This window comes from Pan paniscus, chromosome 2 (assembly GCF_029289425.2).
Source record: "Pan paniscus chromosome 2, NHGRI_mPanPan1-v2.0_pri, whole genome shotgun sequence".
Taxonomy (NCBI): Eukaryota; Metazoa; Chordata; class Mammalia; order Primates; family Hominidae; genus Pan; species Pan paniscus.
In genome coordinates, this window is record NC_085926.1 from 131058909 (window position 1) to 131073875 (window position 14967).

General features: G+C 38.6%; 1 protein-coding gene across 9 annotated transcripts in view; it reads left to right on the top strand.

Annotated features, from left to right (window-relative positions):
- Window positions 1–14967, top strand: part of TMEM108 (transmembrane protein 108) — a 362678-nt gene that overhangs the window by 75527 nt on the left and 272184 nt on the right. Inside the window, exon 1 of one of the 9 annotated variants that reach the window (XM_034957410.3) lies at window positions 10970–11318. The exons of 7 other annotated variants lie outside the window; for them this stretch is intronic. The gene's annotated coding sequence lies outside the window, so the exon portion shown is untranslated. Of the gene's footprint in view, window positions 1–10969; window positions 11319–14967 lie in introns of those variants that run through there. One more of the 9 variants, XM_057301913.2, reaches the window with a different exon arrangement.

The following is a 14967-nucleotide window of genomic DNA, read 5'->3' on the forward strand; positions in this document are numbered from 1 at the left end:
AGTATATATATATAATCATTGGTTCTGGGTCCCAAGGCAGTTCCCAGGGTCTTGTTTGTTGATTTTCAGGATGTGGCTGCATGTACTGGACATTTCTCAGCAGATCCTGCATACAGAATGATTGATTCTGGGGCATTCTGGATGTTCTACTCTTTTTAGGTCCACTTTGGGAAAAAAAGGGAAGCTACTACTTTCACATGAAGAAAGAAGTAGCTCTACATCTTTGAGCCTACATTTGCAGGGAAGCCATGTCTAGAAAAAGCATAATCAAAATGATGTCCTTGGAGGGAGCACCTGGCTGTTTACAACAAGTGAAATCCTTGTCTTCCAATTAGAGGGGCAGCTGGAGTCTTATGTGTGCATTCAGGTTGCAAAGAGATGAGCCACTATTAGATGAGCCACCACTAACAGAACTGCTGGGATGATGTAAAGTAATAAATTACACCACTCATGTTAAGTATGATAGCATCAATGTAAGCATGTAGGAAATTTTGTTTTAATTCTAGATTTAGGTATCAACTATAAAACCCTAGAATCTATGGCAAGTAGGAAATGAGGAGAGTATATTTTATCCCACACCTCATCTTACAATGAGGTGAGGCCTGCAGAAGCAACAATGACTAGCCAGGAGATGCTGGCGAGTCATAATGTAACTAAACAATAACATAAACGCTAGAATTCCCAACTGTTCTTTTAGTACCATAGTATTGATTTTTGTAATTTGGTGAGTTTTGACCACTTATTTAAGATTCCAGGCAGCCCTCCTGTTGTTGTTGCTGCTCTCCTTTATGCCAGCATTTGTCACACTTGCTTGATTTGATTCCCTGCCTCCTGCCTTCATTTTATTTTATTTTTTAAAGCTGAAAAAAATGAGGGTTGCTTGTATTCAGGCCACGGTTACCACCAGTTGGCTTTATTTCTTTGGTCAGTATCCTCTCTTCCATGGATAGAAATATGAATAAGAATAATCCTTGTACAAAGAAAACAAAAGTGCTAGCCTACTTTGTATGGAGGCCCATTTTCCAACAGTTTTGTTTTATCTAGTCAGTGAATTCCTCAGATGTGTTACTCGAGATGCAAGGAATACATTGGGAAAAACACCCCAGAAAAGTAGTAGCTTCCCTTTTTTTCCGAAAGTGGACCTAAAAAGAGTAGAACATCCAGAAAGCCCCAGAATCAATCATTCTGTATGCAGGATCTGCTGAGAAATGTCCAGTACATGCAGCCACATCCTGAAATCAACAAACAAGACCCTGAGAACTGCCTTGGGACCCAGAACAAATGATAGTCTTGATAATTAAAATCTTGAATATTTATCTTTCAAGACTTTTCTTAAGCCAAATTGAGAAAAAATGGATTATGAAAAGTGCTTAGAATTAAATCCAATATTTAAGATATATTAAGTGTTCATATGCTGTTGTATAATCTTTAACTTTTCAAAATGAATTCTAAAAACCACACAACTGGAAGACATTCATGAAAGACTGTTTACAGTGTCATTTAGCACAATTCCCACACACCAAGGATAAGCTGACTAATAATAATATTAATAGCAGCAGCTAAAACTCACTGAGCACTTACTAGGTGCCTGGCATCATTCTTCATGGATTACATGGAACTATTTAATCCTTAACCCCAAGAGGAAAATGCCATCATTATTTACCCCATTTGAGGAGAGGAAACTGAGGTTCAAAGAGGTGACTCCTGTCATAAAGCCAGTCAGCTAATAAGTTGAGAAGCTGGAATGCAAAACCAGGTTATCTACTTCCAAGCTTACACTGCTAGTAGAAATAAAGGGAGGAACCAGTAGCACTTGAGTTAGCCATGCCTCTCTCACTGATCAGGCAAGAAAGGCCATGCCTCTAAGCAGTTTTGTTATGCATTAAAGAGAAATAAAAATAATACATGTTTTTTCTTTCTTACAGATTTGTTGTGATAATCTTAGAAGATAGGGGGAGGAGGTGGTGTTTAATGAATATCTGCTATATGCAGGCACTGTATCAGGTATTTCACATAACATCATTAGCTGTTGCTGTCCCTGTTATTGCACAGGTCTCAAATTCACTTTTGACTGTAGAGTCACTGCCATTTTCAAAGGATAGAATCATTGCCATCTGTTCTCATGTGTGAGTTTTTCTTGTTGCCTGTCTTACTCAACTGATTCCAGTGGGGGTGGGGAGTTATTTTTAAAGCAATACATGTTATTAGTAGAAAACTTGAGCAAAGGATTTGAACAGGCAGTTTACATAGGAGGAAACTTCACAGGCCATCAAGTATTGGAAAAGATACTCCAAGTCTTTAGTAATGAGAGAAATGTAAATGGATGGTCTGCCTCTATGGGCTTCATCTTCAACATCATCTCATCTCTTCTTAAAATGAGTTATCCATTTGTAAATTGCTCATTTCTCTGGGGCATTGTCTTTGTAAACATTTTGTGATGCATCAGTAATTTCAGCATTCTTCCACCCAAGAATCACAGTAAATTTGATGTTTGCTCTTCAATTTTAGCAGAATTCTTTTTGCTTGGATAGGGGCACTTTGCAAACTGATGTCTTATACTTCTTAGTGCCTTAAACTAGATCCTGTTTAGATATGTTATAACAACTTAGTATGAGTTTATTTTGGTGCAAAAAAAATTTGAAATCCATGTATAGTTTTTTCTTAATATTCATTTTTCATGAACTTTTTGAAGACTTCTTGTATTTTATTTACGTAAATAAATGAATAAAATGGGGGAGGCATATTACATATGCTTTTTTTGTACCCTGGCTATGAAGATGGACTGAGTTATCTCTAAGATGCCTTCCAACTCGAAGACACTCTCCCCTCAAGGCAAATATCAGATCATCAAATCCAGTCAAGTTATAAATTGACTTGGGTTCAGCATAATTCAAAACTTACTTTGCTAAGCACTCTTGTTGTCAACTATATGAAATACCAGTGTACCAGTGCATTCAAAGGAAAGTATATCTGTATTTTGATTTATCTGCATTTATTTATTTATTTTTTGAGACAGAGTCTAGCTCTTGTCACCCAGGCTGGAGCGCAATGGCGCGATCTCTGCTCACTGCAACCTCCTGGGTTCAAGCGATTCTCCTGCCCCAGCCTCCTGAGTAGCTGAGACTACAGGCGTGCACTACCACACCTGGCTAATTTTTGTATTTTTAGTAGAGATGGGGTTTCACCGTGTTGGCCAGGCTGGTCTCCAACTCCCAACCTCAGGTGATCCACCCACCTCGGCCTTCCAAAGTGCTGGGATTACAGGTATGAGCTGCCGCACCCGGCCTGATTTATCTGCATTTAATTCAAACAGTACACATTTTGACTTGGTATGCTGAAATCGTTTTAGTGTATTCAGACCATTTCATAGGCTGATAGTTTACTCTAAAAATAGAATATACAGCATCAAACAAATATTAGTCCTCAATGGAACAAGTGAGGTTGAAACTTGATCTAATGTACCAGGAAACCATCCCATGTGAGTGATCTAGTGGCTTTTAATAGGCTAGAGCTGAACAGTTTCTGATGACTGCTCAAAAGCAAGTCAATCAGCGAGTAATACAGTTCAGAATCTTTATTCTCTGTTTTGTATCTGGACTGTGAACAACCCTTAATAAAGAGTACATTCCTTTCTGCCAGAACTGCCCAATGGAAGACAACAAGTCTATCTAGGCTTCTTATAAAAGCCAACAGAAACCTCCCAAGGGAGACTCAAACCTCAGATCATTGCATTAGGAGCTGAAAATTAGAGTGCCATTGACTGTTGTTGCCATGGTAATCACTGCTGACCTGGCAGGTTCTTCCTCATGATAGCCTTCTCAACAGGTTCACTTCTGCTAAGGTGTGAGGTGTGTGTCTCTGTTTGTTTGCTTGTGGCAAAGTTGTCATGTTTTACTCTAAATACAAAGTAAGAAGACAGGAGCCACCAATGTCTTGCACACAATAAATGTTAAATGAAGATTTTTGGGGTTTGATTGGGTGCACCGGGTTTGGAAAAAAAATCAGAGGTGTCAGTCACTATGCTCAAAATGTCTGTGAAGCCCCCATTGCTGGCTGCTGTTTCTCTTGAACAGTTCCAGTTGCTTTTTGGAGTAATCAGCACCTGTGTAAGATTTGCAACTCTCCAATCCACAAAATTCTGTAGGTGTCCAGAGAGTGGGGGAGCTGTTTTAAAACTGTCCTTCTTTAGAATCTATTATGAGGCCTTTTTCGGGGAGGAATAGCATGGCTTCTGAGTACTCATTCTATTAGGTTGTCTGGTTTTGGGGAGTTGGTAGAGTACTAACTCTAGGTTCTCTGATTTCTAGGAGTTGGTAAAGTACTTACGCTAGGTTCTCTGACTTCTGGGGACTGGCAGAGTACTTACTGTAGGTTGTCTGGTTTCTGGGGCCCTCCTTTGGGATTTTTATGCCCATCCAGGTGTGGAAACTACTCAATGGTAATAGTCTTAAAATCATCTTAAGAGTTTCCAGTCCTGAGATTTCCCCAAACCTAAACTGATATTAATAGTCTTATCAGATTTTTGCCATGTGTTCATTGAAAAAATAATCTCCTTCATGTTAATGCATTACTTATGGAATTATTCTTTCCAAGAAGAAGGGAAAGATAACATCCAAAGTTTTGGAGGTAGTTTAAGCATTTGTCTTAAGTTTTGTGTTTGCAAAATACTCTTCAGTTGTCTCTCATTTATCCTTACAAGCCTAGCCACACCTGCCCCCAGTGAACATCTCAAATTTACTGAGAAATAAAAATTTAGTACAGGTGATTTGCCTTGGATATTGTTACCAGATTGTGTTTTTGCCCAGTGGAGAAGCAGATGCATTTAAAACTGCACTTGACACCTGAAAAATCACTGTCCCAGAAGCTACTAAGTCCTTTGTGAAATTACAATGAAGCTGCGGGCTGAACCACTGGTGGTTCTCCTACCCAGGGCTCGGCTTCCCACAGACATAAGTGAATCAGATGCCAGGGTGTTTCAGTTTACCGTAGGGGGTGTGTAAAAAGACGTAAGATTATTTACTTAGGCAATGTAGTGTGGGGACATCACCACAGACCAATAGTAAGAAGGTTGGCCTTGATGCTGGGCTTTTTCTAATAGCACAGACTTGATCACATCATTAACCTCTCTTACCTGTAAAATGAAGACACCTGCCTTTCCTATGCCACAGGTGGTTGTATCAAATGAGGTAATGTTTGTTAACATTTTTTTTTGCAGCCTCCGAAGTACTTTGGAAACGTACTAGCACCATTCTCTGAGGCCCGATGATCGTACAGTGGCTGGAAACGGCATTTTCACATGTGCTTTTCCTGAGTCTAGGTTGTCAGGTGGATCCTTCTTAGGCTCCTCAGTTTGAACAAGCTGTCAGAGTGTATCAAAGAATACCAGATAGGAGGAGAAAAAAAAGTAACAGCTGAAAAAAAAAAAAGAGGGAAAAAAAGAGTAGGCACTCCCCTCCACCCACTCTCGGGTTCCATTCAGCACACTGACTTCATTCAGCAGTTTTTTTCCTGCTTTGTATGCAAAGACAGAGCCTCTCATGAGAACTTGGATGGTGGAGTATAAACACTCATTTAAAAATAAATCCAGATGTAGTTGGCTGCAGTCATCTGACAGAACCCTGATTCTCTCTTCAATAATGACGTTCATTTCTACCTCATTAATTCAGAGTTCTTAATAATTTCTCCAGGGTAAGTCTGAAGTTTACTTTGTTTTATCTATGAAGAAAGGACCCACAGAGCAAATGAATAGTGTAAATAAGTTTGCTAGGAAACATTGAGCCTGCTTGAGAGGAAGGGCCATTTTCAAATGCCTTACTTGCATCTATTTGCATCCTAACTATCTACTGATTATGAGTGATTCTAGTCATTAAAGTAGTCCTAGGAGGATTTCTTCTTGGTGATGTTTTATTAGCATTTAATTTGAACTCTAATAAAACTCCATTTTTAAAAACTTGCCCATAATTCAATATTGTCACACATCTTCCTTCCATCAGTATAAATTTGTTGTAAGGCATTATTGTAATTAATTACGTGCCCCCAAATCTCTTGCATATCATCTGGTACAATTACATCCTTTTGAAAAAGATTTTCTATTTTCCTTTAGTTTGTTAAGATTAAAGTGTCCTGACATAAATAGCATCACTAAGGCTTGGACTTAGAGAAGAGCTGCCTGTAAGAAACCAACTAGGGAGGAATGTAATTAGTTATTTCCACTATGACTAGATTCCAGCCCAAGATAGAGACCAACTTCTTCTTCTAAAAACTTTAGATTTCTGTAATTGCATAAACTAGACTTTATTCATAAAACAACTTCTGTACCATGCTTGAGATACAGTGAATACTAAGTATTTAATGAATTAAGGCATGAGTGCACATCTTTTGGGTTTTCGTTTGTCTTTTGTGTAGACACCTTTTAATATCAAGCAGTCTGTATTATAATAGGAACTCTGCAAGAAGATTGTATTGAAAGCAGTGTGTTCAACCCATCTATTCACTCATTTTTCAAATATTTTGAGGGACATCTACTATGGATCAGCCAGACCTAGAGGTCAGAGGAAGTCTGTGCCTCTGTACATTTCACATTTAGCGTTCAAGCCCCTTCACCTTTAAAAGTGAGATTGATACACTCTACAGTCTTTGCCTCTTACTGTACTTTGAGTTGCTGTGTGCCTGGTTCAAATCCTTTCCCAGCCATCCTCCTATGGTTATTGCTTTATGCCTAACTAGACCACTATTACAACAAAGCAGATGCTCTGGGCATAGCTCATCTCTCTTTATGTTTGTGTCTAATTTTTCACTTTGTTATACTTCTGTCACATTTTGAATATCTGCGGTACTATGGATCTACACTTCTAAGTAAATAAAGTACCTTTGTACCAAAGGTAACAGCTAATATTTTTGTTATTTATCTATGCTAGGCACTCTTAGAAGAGCTGACATATGCTCTTAGAAGAGTGCCTAGTATAGATAGCACAGATAGAGCAAATGATAAAAAGCATGGATGCATGCATCTAAGAGCATCTGTGAAATGAGTGTTTTTATTATTCCCATTTTACAGGTAAGAAAACTGAGTCACACAAGGATATATTTGTGTAACACAATTTCAAAAAGGCAAACTCTTGCTCTTGTTAACGGTAAGGCCTTTTTGGCATCCCATATTTGTGAACTGTATCCATATGTTATCTCATTTGATCTGATACATCCCTTCCCATTTGCTCACATAGAAGAAGTGAGACAGATGAAGGTGAGTCTCTGCTTTCAGCAGCTCTGCAGGTTAAGGACTGTACAGCACTTGAACCCAGGACTTCTGAGTCCTGATCTTGGACTCTTCCCTCAGAAACAAGCTGCCTTTCTTTTGCTGGTCTGGCCAGTAGATCTGTACTAAAGATGGGGGCCTCTCAATCTGAATGGGAGATTTGGAATCATGGGGACCTGAAGCAGTTAATGGAGGAGTGTTATAATAGAACATGTTTCATAGCCAGTCCATTTAGTCTAGGATCTAGAGCATTCCAAATAAACACCAACTCCTAATTTATTTTTTGCTCCTGTGTTGAATCAATATCTAGAATATGCTCTTGACAGCTCTGGAGCAAAAAGCCAAGTCTCTGACAAAAGAATCAGTACTAATTGGGAAATAAATCACAGTTTGCTATAGCTAAAAGGGAAAAACTCCCACACATTTATCTGTCATTTTGATTCGTTCTTTCATCCTTTGTAGTACATTTTCAGGGTCTCAAAGAAGCTCATCTGTCTATGAAGGTGCTCATGGAAGCATCTTGTTTTACATATGATGAAAATGGAGAGAGCACTTCTTTTGACAGGAAACTTCACTTCTTGTTACTGAAAACCATCACAACAGTCATTATGTCTGGCTTTCAGAGATTTCCTGGAGTTAGGAGAACAATAGACAGTTAAAATGGCAATGTCAAGAGCATTCTGGGGTTTTATAATGAGTACCAAGGGAAATTTTTTCTCTCGAGTTTGTAAGAAAAAAGTAGGAGGAATATTTGGGAAGCTGGGGATATGTGGAAATGAAAGGCAATGCTCTATTTTTTTAACGGAGTGTTCTTTCTAACCTTTGTAAGCTGAAAAAAATGTTATACCATGGTTTCCATGTTCTTGTTATTGAGTTGCCAGTGAAGAAGAGAAGTTTCTCTTCAGTTGTCCCTCTCTGTAGGTTAAATCAGCCCCTGAAAAGACACATTTGCAGCTTTCTGTATTTTTCTTTGATTAAACATCAGTTAGAATTCTTGGATCCAGTTTTTTAATTCTTGTTGTATATGTACAGTGCTTCTGGGGCTTATGATTTCTAATTTAGCAGCAGAAGTTACTTCTCTTTTCCCTCTACCTCCAAAAAAAAAGATGACTCAAGCATTAGGAATATGTTTTTGGGCTTATTGTATAATTCAATGTGTATTTGGATTTGCACAATTTTTAATCTTGATTTATGTAGCCCTAATGTGATTTCTAATTTTTAATAAAGTTTTTGAGGTACTAATGTCTAACACATTTAAAGTATAAACTTCATAAACAATTTATGTGACCTGCTGTTTTCATTTCTGTAGTTTCTTGCTTGCTGCTAGAGCTGTGGATGGTTTTAAAGACCCCTGTATTAGTTACGCAGAGATACCTGAATGGTAAAAATAACCTGCTATCTTTATATTTTTTTGAAAATCTAATAATACAAAGGCAATTATGAATTATTAACATGTTTTTAAAATATGAGTTGAATATTCCTTGTTTTAAAAATCGGTCAACATTGGCCAGGCACGGTGGCTCACGCCTGTAATCCCAGCACTTTGGGAGGCTGAGGTGGACGGATCGAGGTCAGGAGATCAAGACCGTCCTGGCTAACACGGTGAAACCCCGTCTCTACTAAAAATACAAAAAATTAGCCAGGCGTGGTTGCAGGTGCCTGTAGTCCCAGCTACTCGGGAGGCTGAGGCAGGAGAATGGCCTGAACCTGGGAGGCAGAGCTTGCGGTGAGCTGAGATCACGCCGCTGTACTCCAGCCTGGGCGACAGAGCGAGACTCCATCTCAAAAAAAAAAAATTGGTCAACATTTTAAGATGCTATAAGGTGGAAATAAAAGTTTTCCTTCCTATTGTCTCAATCCTAAATATCATTCCTTAAAGGTAACCACTGTTAAGTCTCTGCAAATTCTACCAGAAATGACCTAATGTTCTATTTGTATACAAGCACACATACATGTATACATAAATACCTATAAACATGTAACACACATCTATGCTTACATGTGTATGTACAGATACATATATGGATTCCGTTGTGGATATGTTAGTGATATACCTTAGACATCTGTTCACATCAGTATGTATAAATCCATTTCATTTTTAATGGCTATATTGTATTCCATTGCATTGGTTTGCCATAATTTAGCTTACCTTCTGTTTATCAACATTTACGTTTTTCCAGTTTTATCTTGTTGCAAACAATACTGCAATAAATATTTTTGTATATATCTTTTTGCATTTTTGTAAGTATATTTGTAGGATACATTCAAGGCAAGGGAATTACTGGTAAAAGAGGGTGTCCATTTTTAGCATCACTAAATATTGGCAAATTGTCCTCCAAAATGGCTGCCCTAATTTATACTTCCATCAACAGTGTAGAAGAATGTCGTGTTTCTCCACTCCCTTGTCAACACTAAATATGACAAAAATTTTAGTTTGTAAATACAATAAGTGAAAATAGTATCTTATTTTGACATTCTGTTGCTGCTGTATTTGAGGTTCATTTCAGCAAATGCTTACTGAGCACTCACTGTGTGTCATCACTGAAATAGGAAATGGCAATAAAAAAATGTCCTTGTTCTTGAGGAGCCATGGAAGTGAAGAAGAAGCCTCTTTTTAGAAGAAATTCAAAGGTTGCAAAGCTAGAAAAGTGGGTCTTTTGCACCCTACCAGCAGGAAATGTTGTCTATAAAAGATAGTGTCCACCCATGTCAACTTTCATTTCTGTTGTCGGCCTAAATTGGCAACTCTCTGCTTCTGCAATAGTGGCCTTGCTTTCATTTTGGAAGAAAGTTGGCTGCAGGTAGGAGTAGAAATGCCTATCTAGTAGCTTTGGTTTTTCTCCAGGACCTGACTTGATTATCTCACTGGTTGCTTTTAGGAGAAAGCACCCACTGTTGGCTTCTGTTCTGAAAGGGCACCAGGCAAGCATGGAATCCTATCAGCAGAGCAAGCCAAGAGCTCAATAAACTGTTTATTCATTGTTCAAGCTTCTCCACCTATATGGATTATTAGAAGAAGTATTTCATCTTAGGGTACCCAGATTAGATTATAGATACTTCAAGTATTCTTTAGAATTTACTGAGGGGAAAAAAATATGGAAAGCAGCATCAGTCATTTGGGACCGTGTTGTTTCCTGATACCAAAATAACCGAAATGAAGAAACTACAATCTGTAAGTTAAAACAGCTGGTTTCCAGCCTGTTAAATAAAAACCAAAAGGTGTGCCGTACATGGCAAAATGGGATAAACCTGGTTTTCTGAGTGGAGGCAGCTATTGATAATTTTACTTTTCGTATAGCTGAAGGTGAAGGAGATTTGAGGTTCTCTGAGAATTAAAATTCCGCTGGAGTTAGCCCAGGGTGAGACCCTCAGAGCTGTCTGTTCATGCCATTGCCTCAAGCCTGTGGACATTTTTTCACCCTGGGGCAAGAAGAGGCTCCAGTTTGCCCAACTGCTGTGTGTGTTCCAGGCCAGTGTCCAGTGAGGCTGACTTGGCAGCTGCCCTTTCCACAGCCAGCCAGCCAGCCCCTGAGTGTGTTTTAAAAGATAAGCGACAAAAAGCCAACCCCTTTTAGAGGGGCTGGAACAGGCTAGTAGTTGCTAGGCAAGTTAAAGTAATTCAGCGTCCTTGCCAAACGTCTGCCAGGCAAATAGGGAACTTTCAGAGAAAGGGAGTGAGATGGTGGTGTGTGTTGGTTGCCATAGGAATGTTTCCCTGATTGGAACAAGACCACAGAGTGGGGAGAGCAAGACGGCAGCATCTACGGTTCTTTCTGCTTAGGAATGGGAACCCAGAGTGGGCAGTAGAGCGGAGGCAAGCTATGCAGAGGCAGGAGCAGATGAGACCCTAGATGCCACGAGAAGCTAAACGTGGGGAAAATAAAGAGCAGATTAACTCAGGAAAATTATATGGGGAGCTCTTATGCTACTCTGAAGATGTGAGACTTGTTGGAGAATTTACAATCCCAAATTAACTCAGGGAGAATTCCAGCTAGACTCTGAAATGAATTAGATGGAGATTTAAAATAGGGCAATTTAGTGGGAAGAGATACTTAATTTGAAGGTAGGTATTTTGTATTTATGTAAATATTATGTCAGATTATGTCTTTATTTTAGCTCTTAAGGTAGTAATTAAATATCTGTTCATGAATTATAGTTTTTATCAAGTTCTGATTTATAGGGGAAAAAAGCACAGTTGACCAAATTGTATGAAACCTTGGACCTTGAAGAGACCCTCTGATGTGGGCTTTACTGCTGCATTAACAAGCACCCTGTGCATCTGGTGGCAGCTTCCAGAATGACAGCTGAGGGTCTGAGTGGAAATAAGTGGTTTTTAGCAAATGTTGAACCTCGAATGTACTATTTAACCTCCCTGATTAATTGATTATCCAGCTCCGAAAATAAGAGGTGATATAGCTATCCCCTTATCTCAGCATAGATGCTGTTCTCATTTGAATACAATTTGGGGGGTGGGTGGGGGTAGTATCACATCCTAGGGTACCTGCTATGATAATGACAGGCTTAATTATCAGTCAGTCAATATGGTTTAGAACAAATGTTTTCTTTTAGATCACAATCTTAAGGAAACCTTTCTTTAACGGATAAAGTTTTACTTGTGCATATGAAGTGTATATATAAATTTATCATTTGCCATATATTTGATTCATGTTCAGAGGGTATTTAAAATAGTATCTTCTTCAGAATGTATATGTTGGGATTATATATTGCTGTTTCCTTTTTATGTGGTTTCTTTTTGTGGTCATGTAAAAGAAGACTAAAGGGATGTGATATTTAGTCTCAAATATTTGAATTATAGTCACTGTTTTGTTTCAGGGCTGTTTCCTTCTATCAGTTCCTTTGATCTGGAACACCAATGTCATTTTTACTTTATAGTTGACCGTATGCTGGCTGACTGACATCAATTAACTAATCAGAGGCAAATTTGTAAGCCAAATGCCAAATTGTAATTTACTGGGAGAGTATAATCTAATAAGAAAGACTATCCTTGGGCTTTTCACATGGTGAACCCTAGTGTGATTTTGACAAAGAAGCCCAAGTATATACTACTATAATCTTTTTTTAAAAAAAGTGATGTTCTGAGCAGGTGCGGTGGCTCACACCTGTAATCCCAGCACTTTGGGAGGCTAAAGTGGGCGGATCATGAGGTCAGGAGTTCGAGACCAGCCTGACCAATATGGTTAAACCCCATCTCTACTAAAAAAATACAAAAATTAGCCAGGCATGGTGGCGGGCGCCTGTAGTACCAGCTACTCGGGAGGCTGAGGCAGGAGAATCATTTGAACTTGGGAGGCGGAGGTTGCAGTAAGCTGAGATAGCACCACTGCACTCCAGCCTGGGCAACAGAGTGAGACTTTGTCCCCGCCCCCCCCAGAAAAAAAAAAAAAAAGAAAGTGCTGGTCTTATCTAGACCCTCCAGAATCTAGACTAGCATTGTCCAATAAAAATGTAATATAAACCTCAAGTATGAGCTTTATATGTAATTTTAAATTTTCTAGTGGCCACATTAAAAAATAAAAGGAAACATGAAATTAATTTTAACAGTATATTTTATGTTGCTTAATATATTCAAGATATTATTTCAACACGTACAGTTGTCCCTTGGTATCCATGGAGGATTGGTTCCAGGACTCCCCACAGATACCAAAATCTGTGGATGCCCAAGTCCCTTATATAAAATGAAGTATTTGTATATAACCTGTACACATCCTCCCATATATTTTAAATCATCTTTTAGATTACTTAAAATACCTAATACAATGTAAATGCTATGTAAATAATTGTTGTGTTGTATTATCTGTATTATTTTTTGTTGTATTTATTTAAAAATATTTTTACTGGGCAGTTGCATATGTAGAACCCATGGATATGGAGGGCTGACTGTAATTAATGTAACTATTAATGAGATATTTTGCATTTTTAAAATACAAAGTCTTGAAAGTCCTATTGAGATGTGCTGTAAGCATATTTTTACACTTACAGCACATCTCAATTGGGACACTGAAGTTTCATGGACAATACTTGATCTGTACTTAGATTAAAACTTACAGTAGAAAAAGTAGATTCACATATCCAAGTCATTCCAAACATGCATATCAGTTGTCCAGTAACTGAATCAGTGTCCATTTCTAAATTTAAATTTAACTTTAATAAAATTAAATAAAATTTAAAATAAAATTTGGTTTCTTATTCACATTAGCCACGTTTTAAGCACTCAGTAACCACCTGTGGAGTGGCTGCCATGTTGGACAGCACAGAAAGGACTGCTTTCTCTAGCCTTTTCCTTCACTTCCACATGTCTCAGATTGGAAGACCTGTGTGAGAACTTGGATGGGAAGAGAATCTCATTTCGTAAGTGTGGAACCACAGACAAAGAGTTGATGTTCTTAAAAGGAAGTTTCCATTCAGGCTGTATTAGAACCTGCCTGGCAAGGAGTTATCTGCCTGGTAAACCACACTATCTCCACCCTTGTTCCTAGATACACCCCTCATTGTCTCCCCAACAGATAAAATCATGCCAACCTTGACAGTCTGCCTCCCTCAGGCTCCTCTTGTCCCCCACTCCAGGCTGGCTCATTTCCATTATGTCAGTGTATTTCCTGGTTATAGGCCCCCTTTATCTTTCTCATTGTTTCAATTTCCACATTTGGCCTTAATTTCTATGATACCTTAGTGTAGCATTCAAATGTTTAAATTCCAGTTTAGTTCTTAATTAAGATCATGTATATCAAGGTCAATGTTGTTGATTTATGTTAATTTGAATAAGAAACATTTCCTTTGCCCCTTGCTCCAGATTTCTAGAGTGGCTGGGCCAAGAAACTTTACTTCCTGTTCACCTAGGTAGGTATCTTGCTTTGGGCAAATCAGGATTCTTGAATATAATCACTCTGTGGTGAATCAGACCTGTGAAACTTAAAGAACTTATCTGTTCCCTAGAGAGGAAGAATTAAGAAATATCAGGTGGATGGATAAAGACTTAGCCTTGCCAGAAGTTTTGCCCCACGCCTTGCTTGGGTCTGAAACTTGGTTGGTACATAGTATAACAGTAACTCTATCACTCATAGGTTAAAGAGCACAGAAGTCTGTCATTTTCTGTTGGGTACCTGGCACTTGCAAGGGACATCACTGATAAAATTCATCCACTCTGTTTTGAATATATCAAGTGAAAAGCACTTACATTGCTTTTTCAGGTCTGGAGAATGATGACCTTAGAATGGGCCCTTGTTCAAGACAATTCCAAGTCCTCCCTTAGCAAGAAAGTTAGCTTGGAAATTAGGAAATAAATATTTGACCTGTCGAATCATTTTAAATTAACCTGAATAGAAATGCATATTGTGCTCCTTCCTCATTACCATCAGAATCAAATCATTTTAGAGACAGCTAAGGCTTCGTGGAAAGAGGATCTTTATTGCCTTTATTGGGACTGGATGCCAGTCCCAAGTCTCTTGGCTGCAAGGACTGTGACATCAAGAAAGCCATTGAATTGTTCTTGGCCTCACTTCTCACCTGTCAAGTGAGAACATTAGACTAGATGATCTTAAGGCCTTTTGGTCATCACATAGTTTGATCATCTACTCTAATCCCATGGTTTCTTGGGTGAAGAAACAAAGGCCTGCAAAGTTACTTCCTAAGATCCCACAGCAAGTGTGAGGCTGGTCTCTGGTTCTCCGTCATGCTCTGTCTACTTCAGGAAA